This window comes from Nicotiana tabacum, chromosome 7, assembly GCF_000715075.1.
Source record: "Nicotiana tabacum cultivar K326 chromosome 7, ASM71507v2, whole genome shotgun sequence".
Classification (NCBI taxonomy): Eukaryota; Viridiplantae; Streptophyta; class Magnoliopsida; order Solanales; family Solanaceae; genus Nicotiana; species Nicotiana tabacum.
The window spans coordinates 56,250,493-56,260,246 of NC_134086.1; positions in this window are offsets into that span (position 1 = coordinate 56,250,493).

Sequence of the window (9,754 nt, forward strand, 5' to 3'; positions counted from 1 at the left end):
AAGTATACTGTAGAAAACCTTTCACACCTGCTGCTGCATCCAAATTGAGTATCAACAGTCCTTGTTCTTTCTGACATGATAAAAATTTTCTTTCGCAGTATGTAATTTTCCTTGCTTTGTGCCGCATGCGACTTCAAATTTATCTTTCCATTTCCATGCCATTTGTGCTTCCTCTTGATCCATGTGATCAAATAATTCAGCTGTGTTATATATCCTTCTTGAACAGATGCCAAACTTCCTCAGTAGAAATGTGATCTCCAGATACAGCTATAAAAAATGGGCAATCCTCTGTTGCACATGTCCTTTTCGATCTTTAAATTTTGGTATGAATTCACAGTTCTTTAATTCTTCAGAATTCCAACCATGGTTATCTGCTGCAATCAATGCCCAGTTCCTGTTTACTGTGATAGTTATACAGCATTTTGCTTCCATAATTCCATGTGTTAACTGCTGTCGCGACATCGGTACTCTGGACAGTGTGTGACATTGCACACTGTCTTGAGTTCCTCTGCACTTTGTTGCCTCACCTCAGACGTGCTGTAGAAATGTCGACTATCCATGTTTGCTAGAACATGGTGATAATCCTGTTCATAATCTCGCAGCATGTGGTGATTAAACAGTGTCATGCTTGTGCCTTCCACAACTTCACTCTCATTAGAATAAGTAGTTAGTACTAATACCACAAAAAGAGAGAGTTTTGCACCTAGAAAGGCATGCCTTGGTTCCATGCTTGTATCTACCCTCGATTTCCTTTCTGCGGACTGAGTACAATGTACTAATACCACCACAAGAAATTTCCTCAAATGGTTGGGCATGGACACAGTAACTTCTTCTTTCCTCTTGTGTTCCTTGTATATCCTGCTATCTGAATGTGTTGATTTCCTTCCTCTGACCTGAAGTACCACCCCCCTAAATCCAACTAAAAACAGCTGTATTTTCCATGTTTTGCACATTGTATGCTGTTTATGATTGAATATTCCAGTTGTTTCCACGTCTTCCTTGTGACTCAAATGACTCTTCAGTTGTGTTCCTGATGGCTGATTCCCTGTATGTGCAAATGGATTCCAATTAAAAATTAAAGTGATCCATCTGCAGACCTGATCATCAGCTTTGTGCTTGTTGCGATCATATTTGCTACTGTCCCTTTTGACACCAATGTCGTGTGTTGTCCCTTTATGTTTTGTTGAAGTCTTGTTTGATTCCTCATATGCTAAATTATGATGTAGCACTGAGTATTTGTGACTAAAAGGGTATTTTTTTCCAGAATTATCTGCCAATTCAAGTGCTCTGTCATGCAAAAACTAATGTATTTCCAGCAATGTCTCCTCCTGCTTGTGCATGTCACTTTTCCTTCTTCAAGGGAATGAACACATAGTGATAATACCACCCATAGAAGTCGTATTAGGTGACGATGCATGAGCTCAGTATCATTTCCTGTAAAAAAGAACACGAGGTTAGTTAAAAAATAGATCAACATCATCTCCTCCACAATGATTTGAGTATATTGATCCTGATTTATTTCCATCTCCGTCACCAATTCCTTTGGCCTTTTCTTAACATCTCCTCCTACTGTCTCAACACCTTGACTCTCAAATATGGGCATTGCAATTTATCCCCATTAACCAGTCTCCTGCCTTGTGTGTCAAGATGATGGAAAGAGTGGCATTCAATGAGCCCTTGATCGAGTGCATAGTTTGCCAAGTGATCAGCTAACTTGTTCCCCTCTCGATATATATGTGATATTCTGCCATTGCACATGCCTAACATCTGCCTTATCTCCTTTAATTCTTCTTCAATAACCCAAGGTGGCTTCCAAACTCCTTCAATCACATTCTTTAGCATCATTGAATCTGTTTGCACCCAGATATTAAATATATCATTGGCCATGCTATATTTCAAAGCCTCCAGAATGGCCATAGCTTCTGCTTGTGTATTTGTCACCTCCTGAATCTCCTTACCACACGCATACAGCAGGTCACCCTGTTCATTTCTCAAACAATAGCCTTGCACTTCTTCCTGGATTACCCCTCGAGGCTCCATCAATGTTGATCTTTGTCCACCCTTGCATTGGTAATTCCCATAACACTTTGTTAAACTTTAGCTTAGGAGTGTATTTTTCCATCATTTTAAGTATATCAGGCCATCTGAAAGGTACATGAACAATCCCAGGCTTCCTCACCTTAATGAGTGACTGCACAGTTGTGCATACCTGGTAGACCACCCTGTTAACAGACACCGGTTCCCCATGTTTGTTGTTATTCCTCCTTTTCCATTGTTCCCAAACAATGATACAATGTAGAGCTAGAAAGATGGGCTTTAGTCTAGGCATCACCCTCAATGTCCAGCACTTCACTATAGCTTGCTGCAAGTTTAACTCCTCCAGTGATAGCCCAGCATATGAGAAAAAATATGACCAAACTCTTGTGGCTGTGTAAGATCGGAAAAACACATGGCCTACTGTCTCTTCATTTGGCATTACACAGCACCAATATTTTGAAGGCATGAAGTACCCCATTCTTTTTAGTGCATCATCTAGTGGTAGTTTGCCTTTCCATAACTTCCACATAAAGAAAGAAATTTTAAAAGTTAGCCCCTTAATCCACATATTAGAGTATGAAATAGCTAGATCTTTCCTCCTCCTTATGTAGTGCCAGGCAGACTTAACTGTGAATTGCCCTCTAGTTTCTAGGCTCCATATAGGCTTGTCCAGTTCTTCTAAGATTGTTGGACATGGTATGCTTTCCAGAATGTGCGATGCTAAATCATCTGGCAAAAGTTTTCTGAGCTTCTCCGCATCCCACTGTCCTTTGAACATCACTTCATTCACATTGTTAATTGATTCATCAACAATGAATTCCTGAGGCGTTACAAAGTAAAGAGCTCCCAAGCATGTCCAATTGTCGAACCAAAAAACGGATGATCCCATTTTTAATTTCCAGAAAATCTGATGCTCCACAAAATCTCTACACTCCAACATCTTCCTCCATATATGTGATCCATTCCTCCAAGGAACTACAATGGCATTCAACTTCTTGCAATATTTTTGGCTAATAACAGAACTCCACAAGGATGGCTTAGTTCTAAAATTTCACCATAATTTGCAAAATAAGGCTTTGGACATATCATGTAGTGATCTAAATCCTACTCCTTCATCATAAGGTAGGCATAAAGTGTCCCACGATGCCCAGTGTCTTGCTCTACCATCAATAGAATTACTCCAGTAAAACCTAGCAAATAACTTGTGCAGCTTGTTGATCACATAATTAGGTGGATTTACTGCTGAAAGCAAGTGAATAGGCATGCTCTGCAGCACACTATTTATCAGTACTGCCCTCCCTCCAATAGACAACAATCTGCCTTTCCAAGCTTGTAGTTTATCACGTACCTTTGTGATTAATCCTTCACAGTAGTCCATCCTTCTCCTTTTGTAGAAAATAAGACAACCAAGATAGATAAATGGGAAGTCTTGCCTTTCAATTCCAGTAACTCTTTCTTTTTTTCTCACTACTTCCTCACTTGTTGAATGATGAACATATACTGCAGATTTGGATTTGTTAATTAGTTGCCCAGAAGCTGCTTTATAAGAGTTCAGAGTCTCCACAATCAGTCTCAGAGAAGTGGCATCTGCCGATGAAAATACAATTGTGTCATCTGCATATGCAAGGTGGTTGATCTTAGGACTCCATTTGGGCAATCCATAGCCACAGAAGTACATATTCTGATGCAATGCATTCAGCCCTCTTGAAAGTGCTTCTGCAACGAAGATAAACAAAGCAGGTGACAAAGGATCACCTTGCTTTACCCCTCTAGTCGACTTAAAAAAACCATATGGTTGTCCATTCACAAGTACTGAGTACCAGTTGTTAGATACAATACCAAAAATCAATCTAATAAACCTTTCTAAGATCCCCATCTTCCTCACAACTTTAGTGAGAAACAACCAAGACAGTCTATCATATGCCTTCATCATGTCGAGCTTAATAACCACATTAGGACTTGATTTTGTTCTTAATCTAATGTCAGTTATTATTTCCTGAGTAAGTAAAGCATTTTCAACAATATTCCTTCCCTTCACAAAGCCTGCTTGCTCATCTGAGATAACATTAGGAAGTATATCCACTAACCTTTCATGAATGACCCTCGATATGATTTTATTTGTGAAATTGCTCAAGCTAATTGGCCTTAGATCTGAGAAAGTCTGCACATCCTTCTTCTTTGGTAACAAGACTAAATTTGTGTGAGTCACAAATTTAGGAAATTCATGTCCATTGTAAAAAGCCTTCACCATCTATACTATATCTTCCCCAATGATTTCCCAACAAGCATGGAAAAAATTGCCATTGAAGCCATCCGGTCCACCTGCACTGTCTCCATTCAATCCAAATACTGCCCTCTTCACTTCTTCTCATGTAGGATGCCTTGTGAGATCACTGTTCTGTTCCTCTGTCATCATTGAGGGTACATGATCCAGTATTGAAAAGTCAGTAGGAATACTGTCTTCATGAAATTGCTACTGGAAAAAATGCATAGCCTCATTGGCTATACTTTCAGAATCTTCCAGCCAATTCCCATTCCTGTCGTTATCCTTTTGAGCTACAGTTTCCTTTTTTTACCATTCACATGAGCGTGAAAAAGCTTAGTATTTCTATCACCATCTTTAAACCAAGCCATACCTACCTTTTGATTCCAGAAATCTTCTTCTATGGCCCACACACGAATCAGATCAGCTTGAACTCTTTGGAGCCTTTCACGATTTTGAATTGTTGGATTCAGTTCGAATTGAGTTTCATTCACCTTAACTACTTCCTCCAAACTGGCTAGCTTTTGAAATATATCACCAAAGGTTTCCTTACTCCATAAAGATAGAGCCTTCTTCATTTTTTTCAACTTGTGATTGAACATTATAAAAGGACATGCCTGAAAGTCTACATGCCAACTCTTCTTAACAACATCTAGGAATGTGTCATGTTTGATCCAGAAATTTAAAAATTTAAAAGCTTTCTTGATTGGACCAGCACTGGGGTTATAACTAAGGTGCATAGGGCTGTGATCTGAGCCAATCTTAGATAAGTGATTAATCTCCAAACCTGGTCAGAATTGATGCAGTCCCATATTGCCCAAACACCTATCTAATCTTTTAAAAATGCAGTCCTCCTCAGCTCTCTCATTCCACCAAGTGTAGATGTTTCCCTTGAAGCCAAGATCAAACAAATTGCACGTATTAATACAATGCCTAAATTCATCTATCTCATTGAAATGAACTGGAAGTCCTCCAAATTTTTCTTCTTCCGCATATCATATTAAAGTCTCCACCAACGAGCCATGGCAAAGTCATATCACTGGCTAAAGAGTACAAAGTATCCCAAAGCTCAATTCTTTCAATTGCATCGCATTTGGCATAAACCATCGTAATGATAAACTCCTTATGATCATCAGTGTCAGTCATTTTCAAAGTGATCTGTTGCTCCATGTTGACAAGAATGTCAAAATCAAATTTTTGATCTATGAAAACCCATATCTTGTTGGATACATTAACCACAACTTGCTCAAAACCAAGCCTTCTCCTATATCCTGTATTTTTAGCCCGAAGGGCATTATATTATAACAATAAGTCCCAAATTTTATAATAAATGAAGTTTTTTCCTGGTCCCCTGGGTCATTTGAATCTGATTATACCCGGAAAAGGCATTGAGGAAAGTTAGGATCTCTTGGCCGGTTGTGGCATCGATCATATGATCGATGTTGGGCAATGGGAAAGAATCTTTAGGACATGCCTTATTCAACTCCTTATGATCTACACACATTCTATGTTTGTTTCCTTTTTAGGGACTACAACTATGTTGGCTAGCCACTCGGGGTACTTTACCTCCCAATTAGATCCTATTTTAAGAAGTGTGGTTACCTTGTCCTTTATGAAAGCGTGCTTTACCTCGGACTGAGGCCTCCTTTTTTGATTCACTGGTTTGAACCTGGTTCAGGAGTTAATCTCGTCCCAGGTATACCTTTTTCTCGGGGCATGTATTCGATCAAGATGACCTGCTCCAGCTCCTCGATAGTTGATTTGGTAGCATCGTACTTTTCAAGAACGACGAAGGTTCGAGGAGTAAGGAAATTCTCATTTTCGTCTTCGATTATCTGTTGTTCCGATTCTATCAGGGCTGGAGGCAATAATTGCTATTTGGTCGCCTGTGTACCCTTGACACTCGATTTCTCCGAGGTCAAAGCTTCTGGTATTGGGACCACCTCCTCAATCAAATATATCTCCTTTTGCAGCATGTTGCTCTTCGTAGACTATTTTCACTCCTTCCTCTGTCGGGAACTTCATTATCTGGTGAAGCGTTTAAGGCACTACCCTCATGTTGTGTATCCATGGTCTCCCAAGGAGCGTGTTATACCTCATATCACCTTCGATGACATGGAACTTCGTATCTTGTATGGTCCCGGCTACGTTCACTTGCAGGATAATTCTCCCTTTATTGTTTCGCTTGCCATGTTGAAGCCATTCAATACCCGGGATGCAGGTTCAATTTAATCTAGTAGGACTAGTTATTCCACGACCCTTGATCTGATTATGTTTGTCGAGCTACCTGGATCCACTAAAATACGTTTAACTTGAATTTTATTCAAAATGATAGAGATTACCAGGCTGTCGTTGTGAGGCTGAGATATGCCTTCTACTTCCTCATCAAATAATGACAAGACATCCTCGAGCACATAGCTCCGAGTCTATCTTTCTCTAGTGATTGATACTTTGGTGTGCTTGAACACGGGTCATTGAGGGACATCGACTCCACCAATGATCATGTAGATTACATGTTGTGGTTCTTCTTGTTCGTTTTTCCTAGCATCTCTCTCCCTGAAGTGATTCTTAGCCCGATCACTTAGGAATTCTCGAAGGTGGCGCTCATTGAATAACCGAGCCACTTCTTCCCTTAGGTGGCTGCAATCCTTTGTTCTATGACCATGTGTGCCATGATACTTGCACATCAAGTTAGGGTTCCTTTGAGAATGATCGGTTTGTATTGGCCTGGGCCACTTGGTATCTTTGATTCTCCTAATAACTAAGACAATCCGTGATGCATCTATGCTGAAGTTGTGCTCTGATAATCGAGGGGCCTCGACGGGGTCAGTGTGCTTATTGAACCCGCTCTTACTTATGAGTCCCCGAGAATTTTGACCTCGATCGCTTCGAGGAGTGTTGCGGCTCAGGCCATTGTTCCTTCGATCGGTATGTGGCTGATACCGTTCTTTGTTGAATCTTGGTTGCCGCTATGTATCCCTTGGGGGCTTGGTTGCAAATCTAATGGGATGAACTGAACCCGAGGGGGCTCCCAACTGGTCGTCCTCGACCCTTATCTTTGACTGATAACGATTGTGCACATCCGACCAGGTCACGGGTGGATATTTAATCAAGTTCTGCTTCAACTGCCGAGATGCGATCGAGATCCTTTCATTCAGACCCTGCATAAAGGCCTGGACTGTCTAGTCATCGAAGACCGGTGGTAACTCCATTTTTTCCATATGAAACCAGGACACGAACTCCATTAGCATCTCGTCGTTCCTCTGCTTTATCTTGAAGACGTCCGATTTTCTCGTGGCCACCTTTATGGCTTCGGCGTGTGCTTTCACAAAGGCATCTGCTAGCATAGACAATGAATCAATGGGGTTAGGAGCTAAGTTATGATACCAAATCATGGTTCCCTTTGATAGTGTTTCTCCAAACTTTTTCAACAAAACTGACTCGAATTCATCGTCATTCAAATCATTTCCTTTGATTCCGCAAGTGTATGAAGTGATATGCTCGTTACGGTCGGTTGTCCCATTGTATCTGGTTATATCGGGCATGCAAAACTTCTTGTGAATGGGCATCGGATCCGCGCTTGGGGGGAATGGTTTTTGTATGAAGTTTTTGGCGTCTAAACCTTTCAAAACTGGGGGTGCCCCTGGTATCTGGTCTACCCGGGAGTTATAAGTTTCCACCTTCTTATTATTTTCTTCATTTTTTTTTCTCTGGACTTGATCCTCTTGGCTAGTTCCTCGAGCATTTTCATAATTGTGGGGTTAGTCCCCAAGCTACTTTCATCGGGTCTCTCTAGCGCTGGTTTAGTATGCCGAGTGTTTATTGGTTCTACTGTGTTTGGAGTTCTATTTTGGCTCTGAAGTTGAGCGATGGCGACTTTTTGGGCTTGCAGCATCTCGAATATCACTTGGAGGTTGACTCCTCCTTCTTCCATTCCTCGTGTTCCTTGGCCTCCGGCCCGGGCTTCCCTGCGTACATCTCCTTAGGGGTCCACGCCTAGTCTGCATTCAAAGCAATGTGTGAACTAACATCAATAGGTTCCACATTTTGTCACTTCCCTAGGTTTATCGATTGTACACCGACTCCTGCATTACTGTTTTCCCCAAGACCTTCGTTGTCATGAATGGGTGCATTTTGTGAGCTAGACATGTTTCAGGCTGAAAATCAACAAATCTTGATAAGAAAAAGTGTAAAAATAATGTGTGTAACGAGAATTAGTAAAGAAATAATCACTATTATCTTTAGCCCCACGGTGGGCGCCAAACTGTTTACCTCGAAAATCCTAGTAACAATTAAATTTGATTAGTAGTTTTACAGATATGTGATTTAGTTCAATACCAATTAATAATTAAAAAATATGAAAATGAAAGATGGAAGTGAATCAAACCAATAATACTTGACAGTGGCGACCTCGAAACGGTGACCTCGAGGTGGCTTAGGGCAGTAAGAACAGTTAAGTAATCAAAATAAAGTAGGTAGAGAGTATATTCTTTGCTCAGTGATGATAATGTGTTTTACAAATGATTGAAGTCTCCTTTATATAATAGGGGAGCCCTAAATAAGGAATATTTCCATTTACAGTAAAGAATATTCTTGGTACAACTGTCTCACCACCTAGTACGGAATAATATCATCATATTTCGGGATTTGCGCCATGACTTTGGGAACGTGGCAGGAATCTAATTCGTTCTGGTACAAATCCACAATGGTACTATTTCGGGGTCGAACACACTCGACCTCTGTATGCATCGTTCTTCACCTTCGAACTCGAGTCTGGTCCCTCGAACTCGGACTTGATCTTACCCAGACTTGGATTCAGGACGACCTCTTAAGCGTAGAAATCGGAGGCATTGTATCTCGACCGTATACATCCCTAATGTTTTTTCATTAAACCATGTATGGAATCTCTGGAGCTTTTAAGGCCATTTATAATTCTTCAAAATTAAAGTTCTCAAAAATATCACTTATTATACCCTTCTTTAATACAAACAAATCATTTGCATAACAAAATGATTTCACAATGGTCATTATTACAAAGATCTAATATATATTAAATTTATATCTCTCTCTTAAAATTTTGTTCTTTCTTACATCAATTATATTTTAAATATATACGGGCGTGTTATTAAGGATAGTATTTGAAAGCTTCAAAACCGTTTTAAAATTTCTTCGTTATTCTCTTTTATTCAGTACACGGAAGAAGTCTCCTCCAAAAAGGGTACCAAGATTTTGACTTTCCAAGAGCTTTATTCTTGTGTTTTAGAAATGTCAATTTTATAGTTGGGAATATATTACGAAAGAGACATATTTTGTCATTCTTAATCTGTAATCTCGCCCAAAAAATCACGCCAGAATGCTAATAGCAGCCTAGCATTAACTCTCTCTAGCCCCCCCCCCCAGCCATAGTGCACAGAAGGAATATATATGTATGCACACCCGATATTTATATCAAAT